We start from the raw sequence: 13760 nt of genomic DNA on the forward strand, positions 1-13760 counted from the left end.
TTTAAAATATGCAGATTTCAGGGGCGCCTGGGTGGCTCAGTGCGTTAAAGCCTCTGCCTTCAGCTCAGGTCATGATCTCAGGGTCCTGGGATCAAGCTCCGCATGGGGGCGGGGGGGGGGGGGTCTCTGCTCAGCAGGGAGCCTGCTTCTCTCTCTCTCTCTGCCTGTCTCTCTGCCCACTTGTGATCTCTCTCTGTCAAATAAATAAATAAAATCTTTAAAAAAAAAAGAAAAAAGAAAAAAATGCAGATTTCAGCTCTGTCTTTTTTCACTTATAAAGTCCATTGAGAGTGAAACAGATGAAGGGGATTAAGAGTACACTTATCATGATGAGCACTGAGTAAGGTATAGAGTTGTTGAATCACTGTATTGTACACCTGAAACTAATATAACATTGTATAAAAAGTCTAATGGTCCTAGATAAGTCTCAACATGTTCACCCAATTCAAATTTAACATGTTCACCCGATTCAAAGAATTACTGTGAAATTTACATGAAATAATGTATGAAAGGGGCTTTGTAAAAAGTGCTAGATGAATGTAAAGAGTTATCATTAAAGTACATTTTGCCTTGTGACACCAGTAACCTGTCATTCATCTTTCTTCCCGTTCTGTCTGTAGTATACTCAAGTCTAATAATGCATGAACAGTTCTTCAAAACATTCGTTGTGCTTCTATTATGTATCAGCACTCAATCAGTTGAAGATGTAGCAATGAACAAAGCAGACATGGTCCCTGCCTCATTAATTATTCGGAGGAGAAACAGATAGTAAACAAATAATCATTTAAACAACTATGTAATTACATTTGGGTTAAGTGCAATGAAGATAACATACAGACTGGAGTGTGAAAGTTGGGAGATAATTCTCATTGAGTCTTTCATGTTTCTGCACTTCTTGCAAGCAGACTGACTTCCCTTTGTTCTGGATTATCTTTCTAAAGGGAGTTTTTATAGCAAAAAAACCTTGGAAGATAATGTCTTCCTCCAGATCAAAGCATAGGCATGTTACTTCCCACTCTAAAAGATTTGGGTTCCCGAAGCTCAATGTTCTTCTTCGGTAATGCACCCTATTGCACTAATAAGCTTCCATCTGGATCCATTTCTGTTGCCAGATGAGACTTGGGAATAAGAGAAACTAATGCAAATATGCTGATGTTCTTGGTGCTTGATGTGCCATGGGTAATAAAGCCCTTTGCCTCTGAGCAAGAGATCTTGTGTTTTCTGCCAGCATCTCTGAAGCTGTAGCAGGCTAACTTGTTAGCTTGAAAGCAGAGCAGAATCACAGACTCATTATAAAAAAGGATTGATTTGGGGCGCCTGGGTGGCTCAGTGGGTTAAAGCCTCTGCCTTCGGCTCAGGTCATGATCCCAGCCAGGGTCCTGGGATCGAGCCTCACATCTGGCTCTCTGCTCCTTGGAGATCCTGCTTCCTCCTCTCTCCGTCTGCCTCCCTGCCTACCTGTGATCTGTCTCTCTCTCTGTCAAATAAATAAGTAAAATCTTAAAAAAAAACAAACAAAAACGTTTAAAAAGGGATTGATTTAAGCCTCTGGTCTAACCTCCCTCCAATTCATTTTTAAAATAAATTTTATTTTACTATGAAATGCTTCAAATATGCAGACAAGAATATAGACTAGTATAATAAACATCTGCATATTCACAGCCCAGCTTTTTCAAATGCTAACTAACATTGTTTCATATTTGCTTTAGCTCTGATACTTATGAATAAAGCATTACTTACACAGTTGAGGTTCCCTGTGTCTTCCTCCCTCACCTCATTCCCCTCTACCCCTCCCTCCCTAAGGTAAACACTACCACCAGTTCAGTGTGGGTCATTCTGTGCTGTGTATTTCCCGCATATAATATCTAATTATTTTAACAAGTTTATATGTAAATGGATGCACAAGGTAATTAAGAACTTTGATGTTCAAGCACATATTTCACTGTGTAAGGACAGGACAATATTGCCAGTGATAAATGAAGGCTTCTGGGAGAAGATCAACTGAACTGTCTTGGGATTATAATCTGGCTTTAGCATTTCTGTGAGTTTATAAATGCTCTGTCAGGGGAAGTCGGGGGGCAAGGCCATGAGGGAGTCCCAGAAAACACTGGGCCACCATAATTGGCACTAGAACATGGATCAGGCTTGAGACATCTGAAGAATAAATAAGGGGGGGTGGGCTTCTTGGTGTGTTGGTCCTGAGCTCACAATGGCTGACCTCCTGCTCTCAGGATCAGGTTGGAGCAGCGTACTTCTGTGGGATGGGGTGGATGTCCTCAGATGGTCCAACAGATGGTCTTTGGCCTGGGCATGCAGGAGACAGCAGGAATTTCTTCTGCACACAGGCAAAGCAAGCCAAATACAGACACAGACTTGATCCAGACTCACTTTGGCATTCAGCCCTCAGATTACAACAGGCATTTTTATCCTGAAGGCCCTTAGTTAGTCCTATTTCTTAAGGCACACAGTTCTCCAATCCGGGCATGCCCCCCTCTTTGTCAAGTGCTTAGGTATCATCTTAGTGTCTTCTTTTCTCATTACTCTGTGTTGAATCTGTTTGAGATCTATTTTGAGTCAGGTCTCCTATTTTCTGTATCCAGTGACTTCCCCTTTTCGATTTACTCTTGTATTTATAGAACATACAGTCCCGAGGTTTCCTGAGAAAAGGTATTTAAGAGGTAAATTTTCTTTAAAGATTTTTAAAATTTATTTATTAGACAGAGAGAGATCACAAGTAGGCAGAGAAGCAGACAGAGAGAGAGAGAGAGGGAAGCAGGCTCCCTGCTGAGCAGAGAGCCAGATGTGGGACTCGATCCCAGGACCCTGAGATCATGACCTGAGTCGAAGGCAGTGGCTTAACCCACTGAGCCACCCAGGTGCCCTAAGAGGTAAATTTTTGCAACTGTACATATCTGAAAACGTTTTTGACTCTTAATTCTTGATTCATAGTTTGGATGTGTATAGAATTCTAGACTGGAATTCACTTTCACTTAGAATTTGTAAGAAATTTTCCCTTGTCTCTAGATGTGTGTGTGTGTGTGTGTGTGAGACCTTCTCTTTGTCCTCAGTGTTCCAAAATGACACAATGAAGTGACATTTATGGGTCTGTTTCTATCCAGATTAGTGGGCCTGTGGTTTTCCAAGCTGGAAAATGATGTCTTTCAGTTCTGAGAAACTATTTAAATTATTTCATTGATGACTTTGATTTTATTTTTCTACTCTCCTTGTAATTCCTTTCTCAACTCCAGTTATTTGTACAATCTACCTCCTAGATGGGTCCTCTGCTTTTGAAAATCTTTGCTTTCCTAGATTTACATATCTTTTCACTTTTGTCTGGTATTTCAAATAACAGCCCTGACTTACCTGACAACTGAGTTTTCATTTTATTTGTTATCTGCTCATGTTTATGAGTGTTTGGCTAACTAGTCGAGTTTTACGTTAGAAATCTCTGACCAGGTCATTTTATGATTCTCACCTTGTTTTGGTCAGAATCCCCAGAGCAGACTCTTCTAATCTCCTGTCAGAAGAGGCAAGGCCTAGCTAATAACATTTCAGAAGCCAAATGGAAGAAGGCTGGATGTCTCAGCGTTCACCATGTAGATGTTCCTTTAATTCCTATTTTTGGCATGTTATTGTCAGCCTCAACTACGCTTGGTGTACCCATTCTAGAATCCCTTTATGTTATCCTTTCCAGGGAATAAAATTCCAGTCATCTGCTACCATGGGGACAGCTCAGCAGCACAGAGCAGGGAGGGGCATATAAGGACCGACCTGCCAGTCAAACAACTTTTATCTGGTCCCTGTGATTTGGGGCCTCTGTTCACCCCATTTCCAAAGGTATTTGGTGCTATCAAGTCACAGGCTCTTGAGTATTCTGTGAGTACAAATGAGGTTGATTCTCGGGTCTTGCCACTACCAGTTTAGCTTCTTGAGGTTCCCAGGACTGCTGCGATCCTCCATCTTCTTTCTACCCTCAAAATTTCTGTCACTGTTGTATCCTTTCCTTTTCCCCCACATTATCACGTGTTTGTTAATTCTTTTAAAAATATCCCTTTTGTTGGGGTTTTGTGAGGAAAGAAAAATATATGTATTCACTTCACCAGCTTTACCTAGAACTTCCAGTCCATTGACTACCATACTGTTGCTGGGAGGAGCACCCTGCTTCAGTTGCGTGGGCGCAGTATTTGTCATGTGAGGATATTATTCATAGTTTGGTTTTTGTTTTCTTTTTTAGTTTTCCCAAACACTGTATTTTTCAAAACATACATCTGTTAGCATGGCTCTCCCCATGTACCTTCTATTTTAGCAGCTTCCTACATAGCTATTAGATAAAGATAAAACTCTGAAGCATGATTTTTTAAGAGCATATCAGTGGGGACAAATTTACAGTGAAATATATTTTTTCAACACAGCGTTGTTTTGTTTCGAATTCAGACGGAATGTGAATGGCTAGAGGCAAGGTCTGTGTCTCTATTTTACCGTAGGTCTTGCAGCACCCTCTTGTCATTTTACACGTTGTCTGCTCAGTGCCTGAGGTGTTAGAGTCATTTACCCAGGCTTTGCATGTTTTGGCCTCTCTAGCTTATGTTCCTACCACACGTCCCTCATTCTCTCCACTTCACCACACTGGCTTTCTTTTGGTCTTTGTAAGCCTGGAGGAGATCCATCTTCCTCTGGGCTTCCTCTGAATATGCAATTTGCTCCATTTGTGACCCCCTTTGTCTCTTTAACACTGCCCCCCTTCAGACCTCTTGTTTCTTTAGTTCTCTGAGCTTCCTGATCAGGCCAGATCTCCCATCACAGGCCCTCCTAGCACCATAGAACTATTTTACATTTTTTTTGTATGTTGTTTGGTTGGTGTCCACTTCCCTCAACTTAATTATAAGCTTCATAGGATGGGATCTAGTTCGGTTTTGTCTTCTGTTGCATTTACAGGGCCTAGCACAGACTTTGGCTCAGGGTAGGTACTTAATAACTACTCATTAAATGAAGGCATAAAGCTAATATCTGAAGGATAAATAGGAATTAGCAGATGAAGACTGAGGAAAGAGTCTCTAGGCCAAGCAAACATATGAGAAAGAGCTTGGTGGATTCAAGGAACTGAAAGACAAGGGCTGTGACCAAAGCCACGTGAGCCAGGGGAGGTGATGCTGGATGAAGCTGGAGGGACCAGCAGAGGCCAGATCACAGAGGGCCTTTTGAACAATGATAAAGCTTGCGAACTTTTCCTGAGGGCAGCGAAGAGTTTCGTAGGGGAGTTACATACCCCAGATACTATGAGGAGATGGACTGGAAATCGCAAAAGTGGAGGAGGTGAGGCTAGTTGAAAGTTTGTTCTACTCAAGCAGGGCCCCTGGTTTGGACAAGAAAAAAGGTAGTAAAGATGGAAAGAAGTATCAAAGAATACTTTAGAGGGCACATTTGTTGATAGATTGGAGTTGGGAATTGGAAAAAAAAAAATTGTCAAAAAAATGCAGGTTTGGGGGAGCCTGGGTGGTTCAGTGGGTTAAAGCCTCTGCCTTGGGCTCAAGTCATGATCCCAGGGTCCTGGGATTGAGCCCCACATCGGGCTCTCTGCTCGGCGGGGAGCCTGCTTCCTTCTCTCTCTCTCTGCCTGCCTCTCTGCCTACTTGTGATTTCTCTCTGTCAAATAAATAAATAAAATATTTTTTTAAAAATGCAGGTTTTTGGTTTTTGGCCAGACCAACTCGGGGAACACAGATACTATTTATTATGCTGGGAGAAGACTTTGGGAGAAAGTAAAGAACATCGATTTTTGAATGCTTTTTTCAGTTGCTCATGAGATATCTGAGAAGATGTGTTGAGAAGACAGTTGAACAGAAGAGTCTGGAGCTCAGAAGAGAGGTCGAGGTTAGAGGTATAAATTTGGGGGTTGTTGGCATAGAGTTGTATTTAAGCCATGGTGGTAGATGAGTTTATCCAGATAGAGGGTTGAATGGGAAGATAAAGGGCCTGAATATAAGCAACCCAAAGAAGAAGCTAAACTAGTAGGATGTTGTGGCCCCACAATGATGTCTACATTTGCAGTTTTGTTACAGGAGCAGGAGTAGACAAAATCTGAGGTGGGTATGCTTTGATGAGCTGGACTGGAGATCACCTGGGGTGGGGCTAAGTAGGTGAGAGGCCAGGATACTGAATGCTCATCATGTAGGTTAGGTTAGTGAGAAGAATTGGCGGGGAGGGAGGGAAAGACTGAGAGGCGCAGATATTACAGACTTCAGGAAATGAAAAGGAATGGCCAAGTCAGTGGATAAGGGTAATGAGGATGGGGGAGGGACATATAACTGAGTAAGTCAGGTGAAAGTACTTTGTGCTTTTCAGGCAGCAATAAAGTATAGTCATCATTTGAGTTGTACAAATAAAAACCCAAACCAACAACCACTAAACTAAGAAAACAAATTAAACTAAAAACAAAAACAAAGGTTATTGTGGGGCATCTGGGTGGCTCAGTCCCTTAAGCTTCTGCTTTCAGTTCAAGTCATGATCCCTGGGTCCTGGGATCAAGCCCACATCCCGCTTCCTGCTCAGTGGGAAGTCTACTTCTCCCTCTACCTTGGTGATCTCCCTCTCTCTGTCTTTAGCAAATAAATAAAAATTGAAACAAAACAAAACAAAACGTTATCGCATTTGCCTGGTTCCTTTGTTTAAGCACTCAGGCTTCTTGTTAGACTATAGGTACAACAAGCAAACATCAAATGCTCCAAAAAAGTAATACAGTAAAACACAGTAATGTAAGAATGTGAAGGTACCTTCTCAAACACTTTGCCATGTAGATCTAGTGTACCTGAAAACTAAAAACAGAAAGTAGGTATGTTGGGGAATATATAAATGGAAGTTTTATTTGGGATGGTGATGAGTTTGTTTCTCTTTGGTGATAAATAATTAAGACTTTGGGGAAAAAAACAAATACGTAAGACTTTGGAACATTGTAATTAAGAGAGTGCCCTTAACAAAGTTGGTATCTTAAATTTATAGATCACCCATTCAGTTGTCCAGCATGGAAGTAAATATTCATTTGTTTTTATATTCTGGTGGTCACCCTCAACAAGGTAAAGTCACTAAATTTTAGGTTAAATCACATTACATTATTAGTACTATAATTCTGTCATATTACATAAGCTTCAGATATATAAGAACTTTGATTAATAGAATGATCCTTGAAACAATTCATACACACACATATATACACACACAAATAGCACATACCTATTAGCACAAGTAACAAATTTGAAACATGATACATAAAAGTAGTCTCCATAACCAGTTACATAAAATTGTATGCACTACAAACATTTGAACTTTAAGGGGTCACATTTTAAAAAGGGAGATTCCCAAGAGGGTCTCATCTGTAGTTAACTATAACCCACTGAGAAAGAGTACACTTACTGTACCAGTGATTAGGAGAGAAAACAGTTTTTCTTTATTTTACATTTATCACCCAGAACAAAGTGGCTTTCTTAATTAAAAAAGAAAAAAGGAGAAAGTGAAATGATCTAGAGTGCTAAGTGTTTTTTGTTAGTTTTCATGGTTGATAAATATTCACCATGATAAAAACTCAATTTTGTTTCTGTGCTCATTATAATTTTTACTTACAAAGAATAGGGACAAACGGGAGTTACCTTGGTTCTCAGGCATTTATTACAAGGAAGCTGGAGAATTAAGGAAGACGAGGATCTCAGTCAGGTGATGAGACCTCAAGAACGTGACCTTCCAGTTCTCATTAGAAAAATAGGAACCTGGGGCACCTGGGTGGCTCAGTAGGTAAAAGCCTTTGCCTTCGGCTCAGGTCATGATCCCAGGGTCCTGGGATCCAGCCCCACATCGGGCTCTCTGCTAGGCAGGGAGCCTGCTTCCCTTCCTCTCTCTGCCTACTTGTGATCTCTCTCTCTGTCAAATAAATAAATAAAATCTTAAAAAAAAAAAAAAGAAAAGAAAAAGAAAAATAGGAACCTAAGTGCATTTCAGCCTCCTGGAGACCAGACTGCCTCAGGACCTGGACGATCTTCTGGATTGGAGCAAGGTAGCTTGGGCCTCCATCCCCCGTCTGTGCTCAGCCATTATGTGATTGATTCAACAACTTTGTGCTCCCGCTGTTACCACTTCCAAAGTTACAGATCCACTAATTCACTCCTACCCTCCCCCACCTCCATTCTCAGTTGTCTGAAAAAGCAAAAATAAATTAAAAAGATAAGCCAGAAAGGATGTGGTTAGAGGAACGTAAGTGCCATCCAATTGGTCTCTTCCACTTCCCTGAGGGATTTCTGGTTACTCAGGACTGTTTTCTTCAAGATCCTACTGATTAACTCTCTTTGTGTCTCCAGTTCCAGCAAGAAGGACAATCTGATCGGTATTATCTTTATTATCTCTGCTGGGAAAAGATCGCATTCCATTTGGCCTCATTGTCTACTCTTAGGTGCCTTTCTCTGGCCAGAGAGTCAGTCATACTTTATTTCTGGGTGTGACTGTGAAGTGTCTCTGAAAAAGATTCCCACGTGAATCAGTAGACTGGGTAAAGATCTCCCTTGCCAGGGAGGGTGGCGCTCACTCAATCCCCTCCCTCCTCTCCTTTTCAGGAGTTCAGACTTATTTACGCCAGCAGCTTCCCTGCTACCAAGCTTGCAGATGGCAGATCGCCACTTTGTGGGACTTCTCAGCCTCCAAGAAGCACATGAGTCAGGTCATATACTAAATCGCCTCATATATGTATCTCACTGGTTCTGTTTCTCTGGAGAAGCCTGACTAATACATTAATATGTCAGATTTTCCTTTCATTGGTAAATGGTAACAGTGATTTCATCTTGGGTGATACTCAGTTATATGGACACTTTTTTGTTTGTTTGTTTGTTTGTTTTAAAATCACAGACAAGGACTATTCTTCAAATTGTTTTGTTTTCTGGTACAGTTCTTCTAAAGTAATTCATAGCATGATGAGCCTCCTGATTAAATCCAGTGCTCGTGGTTGGTAAAGATAGCTCAAAGAAATGTACAAAATTGCAAGACACATTTTAATCGAGTTTCATCTGATCTTGCTCCTAGCCATCCTTTCCTAGAGCTAAAGATAACTCTTGGGTTTCACCTTTAATTTTTTTGAAGAGATGGTAATGAGCGCAAAAGAACGAGAAAAGTACTTGAGGGACACCTGGGTGGCTCAGCTGGCTAAATGTCTGCGTTTGGCTCAGGTCATGGTCTAGGGTCCTGGGGTCAAGGACCCTAAGCAGGGAGCCTCTGCCTCGTTTCTTCTGCCTCCTTCTCTTTCTTTCTCTCACAAATAAAATCTTTTTTTAAAAAAAGATTTTATTTATTTGACAGAGAGAGATCACAAGTAGGCAGAGAGGCAGGCAGAGAGAGAGAGGGGAGGAGGCAAGCTCCCTGCTGAGCAGAGAGCCTGATGTGGGGTTTGATCCCAGGACCCTAGGAACATGACCTGAGCCGAAGGCAGAGGCTTTAACCCACTGAGCCACGCAGGCATGCCAATAAACAAAATCTTAAAAAAAAAAAAAAAAAAAAAAGACAAAAAAACCCCAAGTACTTGAGTACTTATATAACTTAAGATGTACTAACCCTGGAATGTTCCAACCTTATGCAAAATATAAAATTTATTTTTGTTAATTTGTGAAAAAGTAAGAAAGAATACATTTAAAAGTTATGAAACTCATACTGGAGCCAGACTAAACATAAATCAAGTCAATGGCTTTACTGAGGGATATATGTTGCAGTTTGGGTGTATAAGAGGACTAATCTGAGTACCAAGGCAGTGGTTAGCTGGACCAGTTCAGAAAAATTTTTTGTAACTCAGATCTGTATGCAAATCAAGCAGGCAATCCGGCAGATCAGAGATGGGAACAAAAGATTGTGTTTCTACCCTTACAAATCACAAAGGAGGTTCCATTTCATAAAAAGTATCCTGCATTTTACTTCACATATAAAATCCTATTATAAGATAAACAGAATTTTGAGGACGCTGAGATTCTATATAATTAGGACACTTTCCCGTATTTTTTGACTGCAAATTCACAATTGTTTTCACCAGAGCCCAGAGGGACAAAAAAGGCCTTCTGGAGCTCTCTTTGGCTGGGGAAGTTGGTGGGCGAGGGTTCGGGGTGGAGCCTGTGGTGTGGGACACAGTAAAGGTGAAGTAGAGTGAGCAGAAAGAGAAAAAGGCAGAGACTTTTTTCCCCTCTGTGGTTCACATAAAGGGGAAAGTGGAGGAGTGAGTGAAACTGTAGGGGAATCAGACTGTCCATGGCTAGGGCAAGCCCAGTGCAGGCACAAGTACCTACAACAGCCTGTTTTTGTTTTTGTTTTTGTTTTTAAGTAGTCTCCACGCTGGGGTCGAATGTGAAGCTTGAACTTGCAAACCCTGAAATCAAGACCTGAGCTGAGATCAAGAGTTGGATGCTTAGCCAACTGAGCCCCCCAGGAACCCCTGAAAAGGTCTTACACCCCAGCCTGATGGGAGTCCTAGGGAAACCCATGACCAAATTCTGGGAGAGGGTTTGTACACAAATCCAAGATGCAGAGGGAAGGGTGTTAGGCACTGGAAGCAAGAGAATGACTGGAATGAAGAGTTGGTCAAACATTTGACAGAATACCCAGTTGTATTTTAGGATTTATCTTAGTAAGATCTTTCTTTAAAAGTGCTATGAAAGGAAATAACCAGGGGAATGAGATGGTACTTAGGGGACACCATCCAGAATGGCCAGTAAAGGCTTCTCTGAGGAATGAATGGCAGTGGACCTGAGGCCCGATGGGTGAACAGGAGCCAACCAAGGGCTGGGGAGCCAGAAAGGGGAAAGACATGCACAGGGAAGAGATGGCTCAGATTCCAGTTTGCTTGCCCTCATAGCTTCTGGTACAAGTGGAAGTGGATACCTAGTGATACGTGTTAGAGAACGGGTAGAGAAATGGGTAGAATTCAGTTTACGTGGACCAAAACATGCAATAAAGTCATTTGCGAGCTTGTCTTAGTCAAGATTCAGTTATATTTGCTAATGTCTCATCTTGCTGGATTTCTACCAAACTCATTTCTGACAACTCTCTTTCTTCTTCCAATTCTCCTTTCCCAGACACTTTTCTTTCCTCTTATAAGGAGCCTTAGAAACGGTATAGACTAGCTATTGCCAAACCTGACTGCAAATCAGAATTATCTGGGAGATCTGGTCAAAAACAGATTTTCAGGTCCTGGGTGGTGTGCAGACATCTGCTCTTTGAAGCATTCCATGTGACTGTGAGGCAGCGGGCTTACCACTCTGCTCTTTCTTCATCATTAATTTCCAAATTATTCAGGAAAACACTGGTTTCAGGAGATGTTATCAGTGCTCCAAGAAAAAAAGAATCACTTATCAAATGAGCTGGAGAAACTTAGATTCTCCTCTTAGCATTTTACAAACCACCCTAGCATAAAGGCTCTGAGATGTACTGTGTCTAACAGCTGAATACACAATCGAATCTTACTAGATATTTTTTAACTTCACCTAGAATAGTTTTCCCTAAACAATAGTGTGGAAAACATTCATCTAGGAAAAGGTTAATTTAATTTTCACGAATATGTACATATGTGTACTTTACTATTATTATTGTACTATAAATTCTATTAAGTGTAACTGGGCAAGATACTCCTTCAGTATCAGAAAGCAGCCCCAAAGAAGACATCTCATCCTAGTTGGTGGTAAAAAAACAAACAAACAAAAAAACTCTGCATAGCCCCACAGCAGGCCCTGAATGAACACCTTCCTCACAGATCTGCTCTTATCATTTCTCCAGGTTCTAAAACCTCTGTGCTGTCTCTCATGCTTACAACTCAAGGATCAGCCTGTCCTCCTTCTCCACCTGGATGTCCTAGGCTTACTCTTTATGATTCTGACACTAGTTCCACTGTGTGGATGATCTTTCCCACACCACCAACCAATTCCCTGGCACCAACCAATTCTGACACCATCTACCCAGGGACAGCATCAGATCCCACAGGTTAAAGGCTCAGTCCTATAGGACTGCTCCCCCACCCCCACTTCCTAAGTCCAGATTGTCCTCTGTACTTTGGACCCAATGGCTATAAACTGGAGGTTCCCATGACTTCTCTTCTGTTTGGATTAATTTGCTAGAGCCGCTCATGGAATTCAGGAAATCAGTTTACTCACTAGATTACTGGTTTATTACAAAGGATATTAAGAATATGAATTAATGACCAGATGGTTGCGTAGGATGAGGTCTGGCTCTGTGGAGTTTGGAGCTCCGGCACAGTTTGGGTGATGGTATTCTGGTTCACCAACCTATAAGCTCCCTGAGCCCTAGCCTTTTCGGTTTTTATGGAGGCTTCAATACTTAGGCCTGGCTGATTAAATGATTGAACTCAATCTCTAGGCCCACTCCCCTCCTCAAGGTTGGGGCTGAAAGTGCCAATGCTCTAGTCACAAGCTTGGTCGCCCTGGCAACCATCCCCAGTCCTTGGGTTACCTAGGGCCTTTCCAAAAGTCACCTCAGTAATGGAGCAAGAGACACCTTTATTGTTCTCTTAAGAAATTCCAAGGGTTTTAGGAGCTCTGTGCCTTGAACACAGAGGAAGACCAAGTATATATTTTTTATAAATCACAACATTGCACTCTCCAAAACAGAAAACAAAATTCATGTTCCTTTCCACTTTCTCTTCTGACTTTCCCAGCTGAGTCAGTGATTACTGCTGTCCTGGTGATGTGAATCTCAAATCTTGCAGTAACCTTTGCTTCCTCATTCCATTGGAAATTCACATTCTGCAGCCAATCATTCTTGAGTGCCTAGGTGTCATCCCTTCCTTCCCATTTTTACCATTAACAACTATACTTTTTGTCCTCCTTACTTTATGCATAGATAATTTCAATTGCTTCCTGTTGGAATCTTCACTGCATGTTGTCTCTCTTTCCCCCATTTTACCTTGCTCCTCTGCCAGGTTATTAAGAATCTACAATGTTTCCTTACAATCAATTGGGCTGAAAGAGAACATTTTTCTTTATTTATTTTTATTTTTTAAATGAGATGAAAACAACTTAAAAGATTTTTTTTATTTTAGAGAGAGAAAAAGAGATAGCGTGTGCAAGCAGTGAGGAGGAGTAGAGGGAGAGGGAGAGAATTTCAAGCCCACTGTACTGAGCGGCCATGAGATCATGACCTGAGCTGAAATCAAGAGTCAAACACTTAACTGACTGAGCCACCCAGGTGTCCTTAAAAGAGAAAAATTAAAATTAAAAAAAATTTAAGTTAAAAGAGAAAAAATAAAATCCTCTGCCAACTAGTCCTATTTGCTGAACAAGTTTCTCATTCATCCTTCCCCAAGTTGCACTCTGTTCATGTTGTATTTCACTTGCTTTGTAACATTGCTGTTTTCTTCCATTTCTCCAAAAGCCTTTCTCACTTGCAAGTGAAACCGCTTGGACCAGTGGTTCTCACATTTTAGTGCTTCTCACAGTCATGCTAAGGTCTCATTAAAACACTGATTGCTAGGCTCTACTTAGAGCCAGAGTTTCTGCTTCACAAAAAAATCACTAATTTGCATTTCTCACAAGCACTCCAGTGAAGCTGATGCTGCCATCAGGGGCCATGCTTTGAGAACCACGGACTTAGACTGACAGCTCTCAGGCCTGGGTTCCACATTATAATCCGCTGGTGTAGTGGGACGCTGTCACACTCTGACCAAATCCCCCTTCCAGGACTAAGACCCCTCTTCCCCCTAGATGCTGTGTATGTTGGTTGCTAATGGTTCACAACTG

The sequence above is a fragment of the Meles meles genome, chromosome 10 (assembly GCF_922984935.1).
Source record: "Meles meles chromosome 10, mMelMel3.1 paternal haplotype, whole genome shotgun sequence".
NCBI lineage: Eukaryota > Metazoa > Chordata > Mammalia > Carnivora > Mustelidae > Meles > Meles meles.